The sequence below is a fragment of the Lissotriton vulgaris genome, unplaced genomic scaffold (assembly GCF_964263255.1).
Source record: "Lissotriton vulgaris unplaced genomic scaffold, aLisVul1.2 SCAFFOLD_2858, whole genome shotgun sequence".
Classification (NCBI taxonomy): Eukaryota; Metazoa; Chordata; class Amphibia; order Caudata; family Salamandridae; genus Lissotriton; species Lissotriton vulgaris.
This window is the reverse complement of record NW_028247625.1, coordinates 161,209-181,649: the sequence shown is the minus strand read 5'-3', so window position 1 is coordinate 181,649 and position 20,441 is coordinate 161,209. Positions and strand designations below refer to the sequence as shown.

The window sequence follows — 20,441 nt, the reverse complement described above, 5'->3', positions numbered from 1 at the left end:
CACCCGGGGAAAACAATGCTGTTGAAAAATAGACGAGAAAATGAAAGCAGTGCTTCACTACCAAACCCTGTAAAGTGGCACCATTGTGTATGCGTGTGAATAAAAGCAAACTGGTCACCGTGTCTTGCCTTATTTATGTATTTATTTATTTGCCACTTTGCGGCCACCGGGCCATGCATTATTTATTTAATTTTCACATTTTTTTTAATCTGTTTTTTCTTTTTTTTCTCTTCTCCATCCAGACGCTGCACTTTGAAAAGAGACAAATGTGGAAAAAGACTGTTTTTCCAGCATCAGAAAGATAAAGGTACTTGTCTCCTTTGCAAAGAAAAGGTTAATGTGCTAAAAAGATATAACCTGGAGAGGCACTATAAAACACGACATTCTGACTTCACAGAAAACTTTCCAATGTCCTCAAAACCGCATTCTGCGAAGGTGGCATCACTAAAGCAAGCCCTTCTATCCCAACAAAAGCTCTTTCTGTGCCAGATGAAAGAATCTGAGGCTGTAACCGAGGCATCCTTCCAAATTTGCTACTGGCTTGCAAAACATAAAAAGCCATTTACAAAGGCACAGCTGGTTAAGTAGTGTTTTCTCTCGGCAGCAGACATTTTATTTGCCACCTATCTTAATAAATCCAATATTATGAAGGAAATAGGTGCACTACAACTGTCAGATTCGACATGCACACGCAGAATCGAGTCAATTGGTGACAATGTTCTAGCACAGGTCATCAATGCAGTCATGCTGTCCCCTTTCTTTAGCATTGCGGTTGACGAGTCCACAGATGTAGGTGATGTGGCTCAGTTATTGATTTGGGTGAAGTATTTGGAACAAGAAATCATTCCAAAGGAAGAGCTCCTCTGCCGCTTGCACACAAGAGGAGAGGATGTGTTGGCCAGCATGTGTAATTTCTTTAAATCTCATCACCTGCCATTGAACAATCTTGTAAGTATTACTACAGATGGGGCATGAGAAGGGCTTTGTATCTCTGTTAAGAAAAAAACTTCAATCATCCACTTTAATTGATTAGCATTGCATAATACATCAGGAAGCATTATGCGCGAAAATAAAACAAGGACAACTAAATGATGTTATGAAACAAGTTGTGAGAATTGTTAATTTTATTTGAGCGAAAGCATTCAACCACAGACTTTTTAAATTATTGCTGAGGGATGTCGAATGTGAACATGCAGACCTGTTGTTGCATACTGAAGTTAGGTGGTTGAGCAAAGGTAGAGTGATAGTAAGATTTATTACTTTGCTTCCAGAAATGAAGAATTTGTAATCAGTCGAGGGCAGTCCTTCCCAGAATTATATAACTTCCAATGACTCACCATGCTCCATTTTCTGTGCGACATCTTCTCACATTTAAACTCTCTCAATCTGGCACTTCAAGGTAGACAGAAACTGGTGTCCTCAATGATGAGTGCCATATAGTCCTTTGAAAGTAAACTCGAGCTGTTCCGAGAGCAGTTGAACAATGGTGATCTTACAAATTTTCCTAAGTTGCTGGCTTTAACATAGAGGTTGAAAAAGCTCAGGAAATGTTGCTCAGTCTCAATCTGTATGCGTATCTGGAAGAAATGTCTGGGGACATTAAGAGGCAATTCTCTCAGTTTAGAGTTCTCACCCCGCTTTTCAGGCTTGCAGAAAACCCATGGACGGTTAGTGCAAGGAATCTCGAAGCTGTTGAACTTCTTGGTTTTAAAAGGGCACAAGCTGAGATGTAACTAATTGACATGCAATACAGGTCTGTGCTTGAGTCCTCTTTCTTGGGGACGGAACCAGAAGATTTCTGGCAAGTGTGCCATCTGAAAAATTCCCTCTTCTTTTTACCTTGGCACAAAGAATACTTAGCATGTTTGGGTCCATATATGTATGCGAGTGTTCCTTTTCTACAATGGGTGTTCTAAAAAATAAACTGAGAAACAAACTGACTGATGCACATCTGGATCACCTCCTGAGACTTGCACTCTCTGAAAAGGTTCCAGAGTACAAGAAATTAATTGCGGCCATGAAGTGTAAAATTAGAGCATAAACTGTGCCTTGGAAAAGACTTTCCCATTACATTTGCCTTTGTACTTGCTATTTGTCTTTCACTAAAGGCCTTTAAATAAACATGTATTATCAAAATGTGCTTTTTGTAGTTACATCTGATTTTGAAATACAGCATTGTCGCATTGCCTAATGTTTTGAAACAGGTTTTTTTTACTCTAGCTCCACCCCCCAACTGATTCCGCCACCACTGACCCCACCCCTAACAGTGCGGCCCTCGGCCACAAAGCACACTGTAATTTAGGCCCCAACAGAAAGTTTGTGAGTACCCATGTCCTAGAAAATAATGTTTCAGCTGTGACCTTTTGCACACATTTGCATGCATGACAATGTTGGATGAGTTTCTCTGAAACTACTTTGTTTATACATCCAGCTTTGCATAACATTGTTATGATGCCCTGAACATCATGCTTTAGACCTCTCTAAGAACTAGGGGGCAGATTTATGTTAACTGGCGCATCCCCAGGGATGCGCCAGTTAACATGCGCCACAGTGCGCCACAGCTCCGCCAGCCATGGTGCGCCGCATTTATAATGCGGCGCACCATGGTGCAAAAACGGCACAGATGCATGACGCATCTGTGCCGGAAATGTGTCGCATTGCTGGAGTTGCGTCGCAAGCGCGACGCAGCTCCAGCAAGGCTCGGGGGTGCCCCATTTTAACAATGCTGCGTCAAGACCTACGCCTGCTTCAAGCAGGCGCAGGCTTTTGACGCAGCATTGGCTTAAAAGTGACTGAGTGAAATCTCATAGATTTCACTCAGCCACTTTTGTGAGGCGCACCTGCCCCGGAACGCCCACCCTGCGCCGGAACGCCCACAAGCGGCGCAGGGCTTTACAGCGTGACGCATCTGCCTAGATGCGTCACGTTGTAAATCGTTCGTAGGGATGCGCCACGTTTACGCCGCCTTGCGTGACGCAACGGCGGCGTAAACGTGGCGCAAGGGCCTCATAAATCTGCCCCTAGGTACATAAGTCGTCCTATCTTCATCCACGGGGCGACAACACTATCCACGTATCCATAACATCACTAATCTAGCGTGCACATCACAAAGGCTGCTTTTTAATATAAATAATAGGTATTCTGGGTGATTGGTAGAGGAGGCACATCTGTGGACACCGAAGGTTCCTGTCTGCTGTGAAATCACTACGTGCCGGTCTGACATTCTGTAAGGGGTGTCCTCCTAATGCCCAAGACGGAGTCCATGACTCTCTCCCATCAGGTAATGGGATTGGATCATCCCTGGGGGGAGGATTCTTGACTTTACACCTGGACACACTTTAGGGTACACTTCGAGTAGGGTTCGCATTATAGGAGTACGTTAGATTACATTTTGCTTATATGCCTGAATATATCCATTGGTCAGCACCATGGTAAACATGTATATACTGTTGACTCCTTTGGTGCTTGTAATCTCCTTTATTTGCTTCTGTCTACCAATAATTGCAGCATTCGTGTTTTATGCAAGAATAACGTTAGTTCTATAAATATTATGAAAATTTCCCACTGTGTATTCTCTTTATATTTATCTGAAAATAAGTGAGTATGAGTGACTGAGCAAAAGGTTCTGTACGGTTTCCAAGATTCCTGGGGAATCCGGGTTGTCATGTTGGTTGGTTACCAGAAACTGTTTGCTCCTTGGTAAGTTAGGGGGGCTTGCAGTGGCACTATGAGCTAACTGGTCTAAAGGCAAACATATCCTGCGGGCGGGTGCCGGATTCAGTCTAGGCACCAAGTCCTTAGTTTATGGTGTCCAAACAATGTGCAGATGCTACAGATTAGTAGGAACTACACAACACTATACTGAAATGTTTCTACTTATGATGTATTGAATATTACTTCAAATGCTGCATGTTTGGGGCAGCAATAAAAGATTATTGCATAATGGTATCCTCCAGTCTTGTAATGAAATCCACTCTATTAGCCACTGCAGAGGAAATCAGAGCCATCCTAGATGGAGGTGGAAAGGCAGCCCGATCTTGCTTAACCTCTCAGCTACATTCAACATGGTTGACCATTCAATTTTTGTCAACCCTCTCAAAAGCATTGGCATCAAGGATCCTGCTCTAAAATTGATCACCTCTTTCATGTTGGACAGGGACAAGTGGTCGCCTAGGGTGAGTTCACCTCTTATCCTCTTACACTTCCTTGCAGGGTACCAAAGGGATCCTCAATATGTGTTACCCTTTTTAACCACATCAACGCTAATGACGAGCTCAGCTCGTCATGAGGCACAGTGGAGCTGCACTAATGACGAGCTGAGCTCGTCATGTATAATGGATATGAAGACCCTTCAGCACAGCAGGGGAATTGCTGTAGCATCGATGTGGTTAATGTACATATCACTCCTCTGATCAGACGTATTCATTCTCATTGATTCTCCATATTCTCATATGCTGACTACACTCAAATAGTGGTGTCAGTTTCCTCTGAACACGAAAAATTGGAAGCAATGTTTAATATGCTATGTGGGCTGCATTGCGGTTTAGATGGAAATTAAATGTTTAAAATAAAACTCTGAGAAAATGGAGGTATTGCCGTTTGGCAACGATACTCCTTACTGGAATACCACATGGCGGTTCCTCTAACCTTGGGCCTCTACCACTGCCAGCTTAGAAAGCAAGGAACTTGGGTGTCGTTTTTGATGCTAAGGCAGCATTTATTGGTTACATTCTTCTGTTTCCTCAATCTGAGGATACTAAAGAAAATGTTACAACTGCTGGGCGTTTAACTAGTGAGTTTTTATTTCCACCCAAGGTTTGATACCTTCCTCGATCTGATCAGACCACCCTTGGCGAAAATTCTTTGTGATACTCCACCTGGACTGCCTCATATTCTGTTCTTTTACATTGAACACTGCTTCCTTCGATGAAGGTGGAGTCGACTTGTTTGTTGCAATCTGGGAATCAGACATTATTGGCTTACTCTAAGGAACTTAAGGACTGGTACATTTGCTTTTGCTGTAAGCAGATTTTTATTGAATGTTTGCTTTAGGCGACAGAAGTTTATAACTTAGATTGTTTGGGTGTTTTTTTTTATTACCAGACATGTAATTATGCTTACGACAGCTTTGTTGTTGTTTTTAGGAGTTTTACTATGACTGTCTGTTCATATGTGGCAATAAGAACTTTAATTATATGATAGTATGCCATCAACTGTGGTTTTAATTGTTCTTAGTAAAGTTATCTTAAAAATGTCTTTCAAGATGTGCAAACTGGGTAAAGATTGTTTTAGTTATTTATTGTTGTGAAAGTTGTACCACCACGACGAAACACATTTCGGCTGTCTGCTCTTCCAACTTGCATTTCGAGTCATCTACATTTGACTCCTATGGACTTTCCATTTGTTTACTAAATCGCCACTGATATTTGTTTTTCTATCAATTTTTTACAGTTATTGTACTTGCATTTGGGTTTATTAAAACCGTACTGACTACTAAGTCAGATAATAGACATACAAGTGGTTGTGCTATGTAATTTATATATGCTTGTATTGTATATGGGAAAGAGAATTCTTTTCTCTATATAGGATAGACACTGATAGATGGCATGGTGTTCTATGTAGAGCACACATAGAAATGTTATATTGCTGTAATACTGGGGTAACACTGTGACGGAGGTGCTGACTTCTCTTGTAACCACTGCCATTTCTTTTTCTATAAATCATTGTTGTGTTGTATTGTTGTGCACTCCACTATCCCCTCCTCAATGTGAGATTAACTACAACTAGTTACACTGGTGTATAATTATGGCCAGCTCTAAAGATGATCGGGACAGACTGTTCCAAGAATTATTTCAAAATAAAGATAATGGAAATGTAATGCCTTCTTCCTGCAAGGAGGAAGGTTTAAAGGTGAAAATCCAGAAACTAGAAAGAATACGAAAACAAAAATCCTCTAAATGGTGCGATGCCGCCATTTTGAGTAAATATATTGACATGAAACAGATCTCACAGGGATTGAGGATCATCATCTTCCCATCATTTGACGATCTTGGGGAGGACCTGTTAATAGAGTCGGAGGACTTACTTTTTAGCTCATCCTATGGGATGATGTCTATCTTGATTAAACATTCAGTAAGAAGCGTGAACAACTAGTAGTAGAAATTCAATCACTTGAGGAGGAAATCAATAAATTAATCCTTACTGAGGTCAAAGAGAGAAACTACAACATTTTGGAAGAAGTGCTCATGAAGCACCAAATATATCTTAAGGATAAGAACTCAAAATAATTGAGAAGGGATGCCAATGATTATAGTGCAGGGAGAATATTTACTTTCAACCGTAAATTTGACAACATCCAATTGAACACACAGAAAGATTCAAATAATGCTGGAGATCTTAACAGTGTGGTCTCCAACAGTGAATCAGATCTATCTAGCATAAGAAGCTAAATGAGTGAGGGACCTAGCACTAGTGTTAACATGGGCAGTACAACAGCAATGCCAACTTCCACTTCTTTTTTATTGGAAGTTGAACGGTACCGAAAGGGGACAAAGGCTGAATACAACAAAAGACAGAATTTAACAAATTGACCAGGAGGGGGTACAACAGATCAGTCAGAAACAGACAAGGAAGGTTACTTGACCAGGTCCAAGACCCAGAAAAAATTATAATGGAGGATGCGTTGGGGTACGGATGCTCTAAGAATAATGACGTCTGTAATGACAAAATAGATAATATTGCTACTGTATGCACCCAACGAGGATGAAATAAAACTGTAATCGAAAGGTCTGAACTTATGTCCGGTTTCTGGACCCAACTTTACCCAAATACATGTTGATATGTTCAAATTTGTTCGTAAAATGAAACATACATTTTTTTTGCATTGGATCCCAAATATGTCACATCACAAGATCCGGGTACAACCACATGTTGTGATAGGACTATTCAGAAATTATACAACATAAGAACATTAGTTTCACTTACAGAAGATTAAAACAATGTTCCTTCAAAGGCACAACTAATGCATGATTTGAATATATCCACAAAAGGGGTCTAGACAGTGGCCTTAAGACCAAGTCAACATTCCAACCGGTACTAGGAAATGACAACGTTGTTGACACCTTCCACCGTCTAGTAACAACTGACCTCTTTCAATGGGAGGATTCTTTTTCTTCCCAGCACCTTAACAAAATTGAAAACCTCACAAGGGGAGAGAGAAGAGCACTACACAATCTGAGACGGCTTCCCGAAGTAATTGTAAAGGAAGCAGATAAAGGGGGAAACATGGTGCTGAAGGCCACGCAGGATAATTTAGCAGAAATTGACCCTCAACTTTTAGACATTAATGCCTATGCCAAATTAACATCTAATCCTATGAAAGATATCACTGTCAAAATTGAGAAACATCTGAAGAAATGGAAAGTACAGGGGCTCATTAGCGACCTGAAATATAAATATCTTGTTCGGTGCCCGGTGGCTGCTTGCCTATATAACTTACCAAAGATCCATAAGCCCGGTTTCTTCCCTCCGGGAAGACCAATCATTTCAGGAATTGGTTCTGCTATGGAGCATATCTCCGGATATATAGACCAATTTTTACAACCTCTGGTAAAGAAGTTACCCTTCTTTGTTTTAGATACTAAAGACTTGCTGAACCAGTTGAGTGACTTTGTATGGACGGAAGAATGTTGTTTCGTCACACTAGACATTGCTTCCTTATATACTTCGCTACCCACAGATTTCAGGCTAGAGGCAGTAAGTCATTTTTTAGCAAGTAGGGATGCCTCAGTCGGAGAGCATACAGAGCTGATATTAGAAATGATCATCCTAGTCCTTGATAATAATGTATTTATACACAATGGCGCCTGGTATAAGCAAAACCAAGGTGTTGCTATGGGATCGAAATTGTACCCGTCTATAGCAAACCTTTTCATGGGATGGTTAGAAAAACTGTACATCTGGTCCAAGTGTCCTGCACCCTTGATGGACCATGTATTATATTGGGGGAGGTACATTGATGATATTTTGATGATTTGGACATCAAATAGTGATCTATTGCAGGAATTTTATACCTTTCTCAATTCCAACAATTGCAATATTATCTTCATCCATGAATGGAACAAAAAGGAGATTTCCTTTTTGGATTTAAAACTGTACTGCAAAGGGGGCTTTATCTTGTCCATTTTATTTAGGAAACAGTCAGCGTGATACAGCGCATCCCAAATCCTAGGTGGCATCTATTCCACTTGGTGAACTAACTCGAATAAGACGCAACTGTAGCGAGAATGATAAGTTCCAAGAGGAATTGGAACACGCCATTGCTAGATTTAGCTCCAAAGGTTATGGCCAAAAAGTTCTCAATGTAGCCAAGACAAAAGCTTTGAGACTAAATCAGTCTAAACTATTGAAAAACCAATCAAAGACAAAACGGGGGACTACATTTTAAGACAAAATGTAATTGAGTTCACCAAATAATTCTGCGAGCCATGTGCTGTACAACATTCTAAACAAACACTGGCATGTACTACACTTAGATCGAACTGTAAGTGAAGTCTTACCAGCCAAACCAAGGATCATTTTTAAACGTGGACAGACATTAAGAAATGTCCTCTGTCCCAGCTTCTATAATCCCGATCGAAAGAAGAACTTGAAGCCTACACATTGTTGGGAACACCCCCAGTGGGTTTCTATAAATGTGGGCACTGTATTGTTTGCCAATATGCTTGTGAAAAAAAAGAAAGGTATCGCATACAATACACAAACTACACATAAGATCAAAACATTCATGAACTGTAACACCAAATTTCCAGTGGATTGTATTATTTGTCCATTTGGAATAATCTACATTGGTAGCACGAGCCGATCGATAAATGAGAGATTACAAGTGCATATCAGGGCAAACAGAAATAACAACCCTGAGTACCCCATGGCCATTCATTTTATTTCAATTCATGGTTCAGCAGAATTGCCCCAGGTAAGATTTGATGGGATCGAGACTGCCTTTGATAATCCAAGGGGAGGATTATCAAACACACTGCCTACGTAAGTTGGAGGCAACTTGCATAAATAGACTAAGGGCAGTTGAATATGGACTTAACACGGACAGGGAGCTGTCAGTTTTTTTTTAGATTAAAATCTGTAGTACATGTGTCATGGGTTTAATATAAATGGGATACTGAATACATGTACCTGGAATGGAGCAAGTATATACTTACCAAGAGGATCAGGACTTTCTTGATGTCAGTGCAAGGATGACCCCCTGATAATATCATCTACTTTTTTAGGACTATTACAGATAATGGTCTGTTTATTTTGTATCAAATAACTGTACTTCCTGTTTTGCCATTGACCAATTACTATGAAGACTATTGCTATGCATATGATGAAAAATACAATATTTAAAGATGTTTTCCCCTTATGAAATATTATCAATAGGATGCTTAAAAATAATGTGGATGAGAGAACCATATCAGGTTACAATTTAAGGTGCAGAAAAATAAATGCTAGGTCTTAATCATGCTACCGTCTAAGCCAATACTGATATGAAATGCTTATGAGAGAAACTGTAGATTATAACGGGATGGGGCACACAGTGTGAAATAGGACTGTATTGCAATGTGATGGTATAGTTATTACTGAACTGTACCCATTTTGATGCAAATCATATGCATAGAAGAATGCTAGGTTGAATATTGTTGCGGATTATCATGATATGTAAAGACAGCCCTCTTTCACACTTTAACTATATTGTAACGGTGGTTGGGTCTTTACCTATTTACTCTTTATATCTATTTTCACTATGTAGGCTCTTTGTAAATACCAGTAAATTGGCACATGGTTGTAATTCCCCCCCATATGCATTTTTTTAAATAATTGAGCTACTGCGATTCCCTATGCGTAGTAGCAACAGCTTACATCGTTTGTTGTCGCAATATTCTAATAGTTTGTTATCTCCTTAACGGAGGTATGCTGACAACATAGAGCTTAATTTAAAGTGACGTTTAGTTTGACAATAAATCGCCACCTTCAATTAAAAGTTCCAGAATGGCAAACATGCCATTTAAAATATAGTGAACTCGTCCGCAATTTTTAAAAACGGTATTCAACCTTCAATCTGGTTTCTCCAATGGCAGAAATGCTTTCCGATGTCATCTCTCCCTATTTGTTTAAAACTATATGACAGCCTAAGATGGCGCTTTGAATTCCCTTTTGTAGCTTTACCGGATAGGCTACTTGCCTTTCTAATTGTTTTCGGACTAGAAGTGTGAGGGCAGCTCCTTGCATTAAATGGGTATGTCAAGAAATTCTTTACTCAATTTTAGATGATCGGGTCTTTCACTATCTAATGATGGGACCTTTGGAATTTTAGTCATGAGTCTTCAATTCACTTACAATTCGAACATGAATATGCATACTTCTGCATCATACCGGGTAGGTGCTCACTAACTATTGACTTCTAAAGAAAGTTTTAGGTTTATTAGAAACTACACTACTGTTTATCATATACATTTCTCTGCCTGTAAACCAATTCAATAGGGTAACATGGACTCTATATAGATAGGACTACTGATCTTTTTGTGACCTTTATACCCAGTGGGATGTGGTTTACTGAACCTCATAATCCCCCAACAGGTCCTTTTAGATTCGACCATTTAAAATATCAACACTGTTAAGACGCACGTCGGGGACCTTTGTAGTACACATACGTAAAACTATTCAAATATATATAGAATTTTATGTTCTACTCGCTTTCAGATGTTGCCCTGAACTGCAGCAGACGTCTTGGCGTTTGATAACACTATTCCTAGTGTTCAACATACGATATTCTGACTAATACTGAATTTCAACTTTTAGCATACCAGGCAGGCTTTGACACTAGATGTCTTGCAAGAGACTTAATAGTTATTTAACGATGTACTACTGTATTTCTCTTTTTCCGCTCGTTCCTAATAATAATTGTCTACCACATCAGTGATGCAACGTCCGATTTACTTCTATATACTATTTTTAGTCATATATCTGAACCTTCTATTTGAATGGTTCTATTTGGATTTCACAGAATACAGGCTTTTACCTATCCGGAATATTTCACTTTGGATGCATCATACCTAAGGAGGATCGTTGGTGTCATTTGATTGATCCAAGGTATGTTTCTTTATATGCCTGCGGCAGGTATAAATAAATGTTTACTTAATTCTTACTCTTGTTTTGAAGTGACAGTCTATGACAGAGTGTTTTGACAACAATTTGGAGTATCCAGCCACTAATCAGTGCGCATAGATTATTATGTAAAAATATCAGTGGTACTCGTGATAATGTAGATCCTGTTGGACTCTCCTATGTGTTCTCTGACATTTTACATATAAATTGACTTCTCACATCGTATTAATTAGCCTTTTTTCTTATTGTGATAGTAAGCTGGTATGTAATTTAATTTGACATTTTCAAAACTTCATTTTTACTTAGTTAATTCAAGATCCCTAGAAAACTCCACGGGGTCTTCCAGTAGAACATTTCGAGCCACTGTTGTAGAAATATTTGCGAGGTACCTTTCTCTAGTATCTTGTTTAGTCTTTTTCCTTCTCTGTTTAAGCATGGGTGGACCTTTCTTGGTCAAACACAATCATGTCTGGTTAGTTGCTTTTTAATCTCACTTTATATATTTTCTCATTTTCACGCTATTTTCAGGTTGTTTCACCTTTAATATATTTTTTCTTAATAACTGTTCACCCCAACTATGCCTCTCAGATGGCGGGTGTGAGATTCTGATCTTTCGTAAAGGTGATGGAAATACTTTGAAAAACTGTTGCTATTTCATCATTGTATTGCTTTTAGTTTAATACGACATGCCTTAGCTAGTCATTAACATATGTCGCATTGATCTATTTCTGACACAATTGTACCAAGACTTGTACTCTTACAATTTGGATGCCATGTATAGGAAGTCAAACATTTATACATTGTTTCTACAGCCTTGAAAAAGTTGTACACGACGAAACGTGTGTCGGATGTCTGCTCTTCAACTTGCATTTTGAGTCATTTACATCAAGACTCATATGGACTTTCCATTTGTTTACTAAATCGCCACTGATGTTTGTTTTTCTATCAATTTTTTACTGTTATTGTATTTGCATTTGGGTTTATTAAAACCGTACTGACTCCTAAGTCAGATAATAGACATACAAGTGGTTATGCTTTGTAATTCATATATGCTTGTAGTTATTTATTGTTACTCATCGACTGTGTATACTTAGATGGCCTGATATACCGAATGAAGCATTTGATGTTGATTAAACAGCCATGAGTCCTAAAGATTTATATATCCTTAGGCTGGCATGGATCAGGCATTCAACATGGCGGACCCCTTTAGTCTATGTTTTAGGATTTCATGAGGTTTATGTTGTTCAGAGCTTACCACTCCATAATACGGAAACTGTAAAATATTAATTCGTTATTTATTGAATATGGGACTGAGAATTTACTTTGGCTGCTATATCAATGTATCATACGTATTCATTGCATGTGCACTTTTATGATCATGTGACCGAAATAAAGTATTGACTCTACTGAATAAAATTCTTAGCTTCCTCCCAAAGGAGTCAAGAAAAACTTATCATAGACCTTGTAATCTCCAATTCAGAATACTGTAACATCATACTGCAAACTCTTCAGAATTCAGCAGCCCGGGTGCTGATGAACCTTCCAAAATTGTGTTCAGTTTCTCAGACTCAAACAGATCTGTACAAGCTATCTATCAGGACACGGATTAAGTTTAAAGCCCTATGCTGTGCTCACAAAGCCTTACACTAGGTTGTTCATATTTTCTTTAAAGAAACATTTAAATGGTATTCACCCTCATGCACCCTGTGGGCCAGTGCAGATAGATTAAGAAGTACTCCTAGAATCAAAAAGCATACGGGGAAGAAGCTTCTCCCATGTTACATCCAAATGGTGGAACTCCATGCCCGACTATTATTTAATGCAAACTAATCTCCTAATCTTTAGGAAACTGCTAAAACCTGGCTTTTCTGCTCGGCAATCTAAATCTCAACCTGCCTTTTTGCAAGATATATTATCTGACACTAGCGTCAAGACGCCATTATGGTATTTGAGTGCTCTACAAATCTATTAACATAACATAAGAAAAGGTAGCCACCAGAAATGTGTGTCAAGTCAAATCCAAAATTGTGAAGTAGGGCAGACTTACCACAAGAAACGGGAAAAAAACAAGTTGCACAAAAGAAGAGTCCAGGAAAAAAAATCACTACCAACAAATAACATTTTGACCCCCTGTCTAATCTATAAGAAATAGAAAATCATTATATCTGGTGAAGAACTTGAGGTTATGAGGCAAATGTACTGATTTTCATATGTTTCAATAAAAAGAGTAAAAAAAAAAAAGAAATAGAAAACTTATCAATACAAGATGCCAACCCCACACATACCCTGCCACAACAGACAGAAAAACCTCCTTCCTAGGTAGCATTGCATACAGCGACATCAATGTGCCACCAAGAGAGTCAAAATCCTTGTTAGAGCAGGAAGGTGTAAAGGCAAAATAAAAGGAGGGTTACCAAAACCCCCACTATACAACTTCTGATGGATAAAACAATAGTATTTCCATAGCAACCCTGAATGTTAGGGGTAACATATAGCCCATTAAGAGAAAACACATACTGCAATATTGTTACCTTATTAAAGCAGGCATAATATGCTTGCAAGAATGCAACATTCCACCTATGCAAGACTACTATAATTACGCCTCAATGGGTAAAGGGGCGCTCAACCTGGTCAGCAGGAAGAAGCAACAATGCAGGTGTAGCTATACTTTGTAGGCATAATAATATCCTATTCACTAAGAAAATGTTAACTGCTAATATAGAAGATTATTCCTTCAAGGTATGCAATGTATATGCTCCAATCAGAAAAATTGAATGAGTTAAAATGTTTCATGAATTTCTTACAGGAACCATCACCACATTCATAGCAGTGGATTTTAACTGTAATATGCATCCCTAAGACAGGAAAGGTAATAATACATGAACAAACCTGGATAAATAATCCAATGCATGGTTAAAAAGACATGAAATGAGAGATACGTATACTGAAAACAACCCCAAAGGAAAAGGGTTTACATGGCAATCTGACAAAGGAGACATTCCCTGCAGAATTGATTTCATTTTTGCCTCCAACACAATCAACTCTGTTAAGGCACACATTGAGAACAATTCTCTGTCATACCATAAGACCCTAATCATGGACTGGTTACTTGACACGGGACATAAAGGAAAGGACTATGGATGTATCCATATTAGAAGAGGAAAATATATTGATCAGCTACACAGTTGAATATAAAAAATGGAAGAATGGCAAACACAAATTTATGTCACAGTGAAAGCGGTGGGGATAAGTAAGAAAGAAAAGCAAAACCTTTTTTTTTACTGTGTGTGTTAGGAAAGCTAAAGAATAAAGGTTTAAGTATGATGACCTGCAAACTAAATTACAACTGTAGGATAGGCTTTAAGAAAAAAACAGACTTAATAAATTGTTCATGGACAGAGGTAAACAAAACATTTTTAAATCATGAGTGAAAAACTTTAAGGAGAATGTAAAACGCACTAGATTTTTCTTTAAAAAAAAAAATCAGCACAAACACATCAATGCTTAAAGAGACAGAAATGGCCAACAACAAAGAGGAAGGCAAAGCTTACATTGTATTCTAGTAGATTATAACAATTTTTTATAAACTTAAGAATATTTTCCCCTCAGCATGTGCAGAATAATTGCACACAATCCAGAATGTTTTATCACCACAGGAAAGAGAAGGTTTTGAATGACCTTTTGGAGAAGTAGAATTCATAGAAGTGCTAGCATAAACTCCAGCTTCTTATCAGGAAAAAGAAGGCTTGTCACGGAAATACTGCAAAACTGTCTCATCAATAATTTGTTAAAAACTCATGCAAATGTTAAATGAATGTAAAAGAAAGAGTTCCTTTCATACTTCTCCACCAGTATCATCTCCTTAATAATTAAAATAAAAAAAGAGGAGAAAGACGACCTACAGAACTGGGGGCAAATCTCCCTCCTCAAAGTAGATGGCAAGTTGCTAATCTAGGTGCTAGGCTGAAAAAAGTTCTCCCATTCATAGTTCACAAGAACCGGACATGCGCCATCCCCGATAGAAGGATTTGGGACAGCCTCATGATAACAAGAGAAACAATTCAACTGGCTGTAGAACTGAACCAGTCTTCAGGAGTTCTATTACCCTACAAAACGCCTTTGACAATGTTACACATGACTTCTTGTTTCAAGATTTAGACTTCATGGGCCTCTCAATCTCCTTCATTGAAACAGTACAAATGACATACAAAAATGCATCAAGTCAAGTAATATTAAATTGCTTTATTTCAGCGACTGTCAGAATCTAATTGGGAGTCAGACAAGGATGCCTCCTGTCCCTGCACTTTTTATATTTGCCATTGCACCTTTCCTAAATACAATCATGAAAGACAATCACATTATAGGAACTTATTTACCAGGGTGTAGAGGAAGAGAGAGTTAAATATGGACCATTGAACCATCTTTTGTTTACTTCTTGTGCATCATTACAAAGGGATCAAACATGTCAAGTTCTTTTAAAAGCCTCAGCGCTCACAATAAAATCAAGATAAATCGGTGTGCATGACAATCGAGCAGTGGAAAAACATGGCCAATTCAATGGTCAATACTATTAGGGACCCAATAAAAAACATGGAATAAGCTTCGACACCGACACCTCAGGTGCCAAAAATTGGGCCTCAAGGTTCTCGGTTATGGTTTAGAAGATGATTTTCTTGGATTCCTTCCTAAAGTACTCTGTGAGTACTTTTTGAGTTTCCACGTCCCATCTCGTGTGCTCAAGTTCATACAGTTGCTGCAGTTTGCTCTGCAGCTTCCTGAACCACCTCTTCTTTATCTGTGCAGCAGCTCTGCTTGCATCCTGGAAAGAGCTCTGGAAACTGTCCTTCACCCATTCCCACCACTCACTGGAGTAGTAAAAGAGGTCCTTCATGTCCCTTCACTCTACATACACAACTCAGAGGTTTGCCACTAACATCTTATTTTCCAGCAACAAGCAGTTCAGCTTCCATAACCCTGTGATAGAGTGAAACTTTGCTGTAAGTTCCCCCTCAAACTGACTGCTCTGTGGTCAGAGAAGTGGACAGAGACCATGGAGCTTCACCCAGGCTTTACCATCGGGGAGGTAAATAGGAAGTTGATCTGAGATCCTCCAGAAAAAAAATTCTGCCATATGAACCCATGCTCCTGATGACATCCTGGAGGGATGCCTTCCCTATCATCTCCACCAACACCCTGGATGTCCCGTCCATCCCCACAGAGTCTGACCCAGTGCATCCAACCATTTCAACAGTGCAATTGAAATCACCACCCATCAGGGTGGTCCTGGAGGTCACAAGTTCTACCTGGAGCATCCTGATCATGAGCCACACATTATTCTTGGGGGGCATAAAGATTGATGAGCCCACCTAGCTCACTGGCCCACAAACCATCCACAACCAGCACTCTGTCATTGACCTGCGTGGAAACCTTGTCCGTGATGAAATACCTCCCCTTGATCAGAATGGTGACTCCAGATGATTTGCAATAGTTTCCTCCAAAACAAAATGATGGCCCATGCATCAACTGCCATTTGAGCAGTCTGTATTACTGGGTGTATGGAATCCCACATTCCTGCAGAAAGCAGATATCTCGGTTCTGGGCGGCCGGAAAGTGCAACGTGCCAATCCGCATGAACTGGTCTTTCACACATGTTACGTTTAGGGTGAACTATGAAACAGCCATTGTCTCAGTGCTAGCAGTCAGTCACTCAATCAATCATATAATTTGTAAAGCACACTACTCACCTGTGAGGGTCTCAAGGCGCTGGGGTGGGGAATGCTGCTACTGCTCAAAAAGCCAGGTCTTGAGGAGTTTTCTGAAGGTCAGCAGGTCTTGGGTCTGCCGTAGGTGGATGGGGAGGGTGTTCCAGGTCTTTGTGGTGAGGTGGGAGAACGATCTTCCGCCTGATGTCGCTCTTCGGAAGCGGGGGACTGTAGCGAGGGCGGGGTCGGCGGAGCAGTGTAGAAGCTGAGTCGTCTGTTGAGGTACGTTGGTCCGGTGTTGTGGAGTGCCTTGTGTGCGTGGGTGAGGAGCTTGAAGGTTATCCTCTTGTTGACCGGGAGCCAGTGCAGGTCTCTCAGGTGGGGTGTGATGTGGCTGCAGCGAGGGATGTGGCGGATCAGGCGTGCAAAGGCGTTCTGGATGCGTTGGAGCCGTCTCATCAGTTTGGCCGAGGCTCCTGCATAGAGGGCGTTTCCATAGTCCAACCTACTGCTGACAGGGGCCTGGGGGCCTGGGTGACTGTTCTTCTCGTTTCAGTGGGGATCCACTTGTAGATCCTACGGAGCATGCGGAGGGTGTTGAAGCAGGAGGAGGAGACGGCGTTGACCTGTTTAGTCATGGAGAGGGTGGAGTCGAGGATGACCCCTAGGTTGCGTGCGTGGTTGGTGGGTGTTGTAGCGGTTCCCAGTGAGGTCGGCCACCAGGAGTCGTCCCAGGCCGAAGGGTTGGATCCGAGGATGAGGACCTCCGTCTTGTCCGAGTTCAGCTTCAGTCAGCTGTTCCTCATCCATTCAGCAACGGCCTTCATTCCTTCATGAAGGTTGGTTGGTTTTGGTGGTCCTTGGTGAGGGAGAGTATCAGCTGGGTGTCATCGGCATAGTAGAGGATGTTGAGGTCGTGCCGATGGGCGACATGGGCGAGCGGTACCATGTAGATGTTAAACAGAGTTGAGCTTAGGGATGAGCCCTGGGGTACGCCGCAAATGATCTCGTCGGCTTCGGAGCGGAAGGGGGGAAGGTGGATGCTCTGTGTTCTGCCGGAGAGGAAGGAGGTGGTCCAGTCCAGGGCCTTCTCTTGGATCTCAGCGTTGTGGAGGCGTGTTTGTAGTGTGTGGTGACAGACCGTGTCGAAGAGTGCTGACAGGTCCAGGAGGATGAGGGCCACTGTTTCTCTGTTGTCCAGCAGGGACTTGATGTCATCGGTGGCGGCGATGAGGGCAGTCTCGGTGCTGTGGTTGCTGCGGAACCCGGACTCGGAAGGGTCCCGGATGTTGTTCTCCTCGAGGTAGCGGGTCAGTTGTTCTTTGACGGTCTTCTCGATGACCTTTGCCGGGAACGGGAGCAGGGAGATGGGCCGGAAGTTCTTGAGGTCCTTGGGGTCCGCCTTGGGTTTCTTGAGTAAGGCGTTGATCTTGGTGTGCTTCCAGCTCCCCGGGAAGGTTGCTGTCTCGAAGGAGGTGTTGATAATTTTCTAGAGATGGGGTGTGATGGATGTGCTGGCTTTGTTGAAGATGTGGTATGGGCATGGATCTGACGGTGATCCGGAGTGGATGGTGTTCATGATTTTGATGGTGTCATCGTCGTTGATGTTGGTCCAGTAGAGCAGGCGATTGGTGCGGATGGTGGTCGTGAGGGCCGAGTTCTCAGTGGTTGTCGGACGGTCGTGGAGTTGAAACGGTCGTGGATGTCTGTGATCTTGCGGTGGAAGAAGGTGGCCAGCCAGTCGCACAGGTCTTGCGAGGGTGGGACATCATTGGTGTCGGAGCTGGGTTTGGAGAGTTCCTTCATGATGTTGAAGAGCTCTTTACTGTTGTGTGCGTTGTTGTCTAGGCGGTCTTTGAAGGAGGCCCTTTTGGCGGATCTGATGATGGTATCTGCGGGTGACATTTTTGTGGGCGGCATGGCTGTCCGGTGTTCGTTCACAGAGCCAAATCTATTCCAGCTTTCGGCAGGTTTGCTTGGAGGCCCGGAGGTCTTCAGTGTACCAGCTGACTTTCTTGTTGGTATGATTGTTGGAGGGTTTCTTGATCGGGGCGAGGGTGTTGGCGGTGGTGTCGGGGTCGGTATGATCGGCAGGTGGGCTCTGGGTGAGGGTGGTGGTTAGCTGGTCTTCGGTGACTTTGCTCAAGCAGCGGTGAGGCATCTGTTGGGCGCGGCGGTGCGTGGTAGGTTTATTGAAGGTGAAGTGGATGCAGCGGTAGTCGGTCCAGTGGAATTCGGTGGTATGGTTGAAGGAGACGTGGGGGATTGCGGAGAAGATGGGGTCAAGCGTGTGACCGGCTGAGTCAGTGTCTGGTTCAAAACCTCTACTGGAGTTAAAGGTCCTGAGCTGTTCTACTTGGGGTGCTGAGCTGCCTGCTGGGTCTGCTCCCACTCTCCTGTGCTGTCTTCAGTGCCTCCGATTAACACCTCTGTTCCTACTTCCGGGATCCACTGTGCGGCCTCACCTGTGGCTCCAGTGGTTCCGATTATGGTTGAGTTCTTAGAGTACAGACCTCCTCCTGTTTTTTTTTCTTCTCCCATCTCTTCGTTTTCATCATTTTTGATAATGTCATCATTTTCCTCTGTACCTGCCTTGTTGATGATCTTGCTGGCTAGAAAGTCTTCTTTCCTTGTCATCGGCCGCTTCCTGCTTCCCCGCTGGAGGGCTGTGTCCAGCGCTGCAACCTCCTCCACCTTTATCTTACTTGGGTTCAGGCGGTGATGCTTCATGCAGAGTAGCCTGTTGGATTTTGGCATTGGTCCGTCTCTGTTTCTCTGCTTCTTCCTTCTCTTTTGCATATTTGTGGCACAGAGATTGGGACCTGACCTGGCTCCATTTCTCTGTGATCGCATGTTCTCCTCACTGCTATCTAGGGAGCGCAACATTACTGGGCTCTAGGAGCTGACCACATGTCCTTGTCGAGCACTATTTTGCGCTCCTGGTGAGCAAAACAGATACCAGCACACTGGTATCCCACCTCCTGCTTCGTTAGAAGTTAGTTGGGCCTTTTCTGAAATTTGCATACATTTACATTACATGCTAATTTACTTAGCCTCAAAGTCCCTAAATTTATCAAAATTACTTCCACTAATAGTGGTTTCAAAATGATAAGAGCAGATACTACACTTGATTTTAGCCAAAAGGCCAGGTCAAGGCTGAGGCTCCTGGTGTGGTGGATGGAGGTTTAAACACCTCCCTCGGGGGTACGTCTCAGGGCTCCTAGGGATGCCGAGATGGGCCTGCCACTTCTGGCTTGCTGGACCTGGCTGAAGATCTAAGGTTGGAGGGTACCCAGAGCTTACCTCGCAGGAGCTCCATTTTGGCGGTGACATGTTCGGCAGTGACCTGTGTCTTCAGACGAGCATAAGATGCCAGAGAAGCCCAAGAGAAGTTGAAGCCATAACTATGAGGTGAGGCCCCAGTCCACAATCCCCCCTCCCTACCATGACCTGCTGCTCGAAGAGTCCTGGCTCTTCATCATCTAGAGATAAAGATACGTTGGTGTGGGTGAAGAGACAGACTGCTGATAGCTGGAGTGTGGGAGCTTGGCACTTGTTCCTGGCATCCGCAGTGTCCCT

General features: G+C 41.8%; 1 pseudogene; it reads right to left on the bottom strand.

The window, feature by feature from the left end:
* Positions 1 to 19,917: 19,917 nt before the first annotated feature.
* LOC147665099 (U2 spliceosomal RNA) lies at positions 19,918 to 20,016 on the bottom strand (annotated as a pseudogene).
* Positions 20,017 to 20,441: the final 425 nt, after the last annotated feature.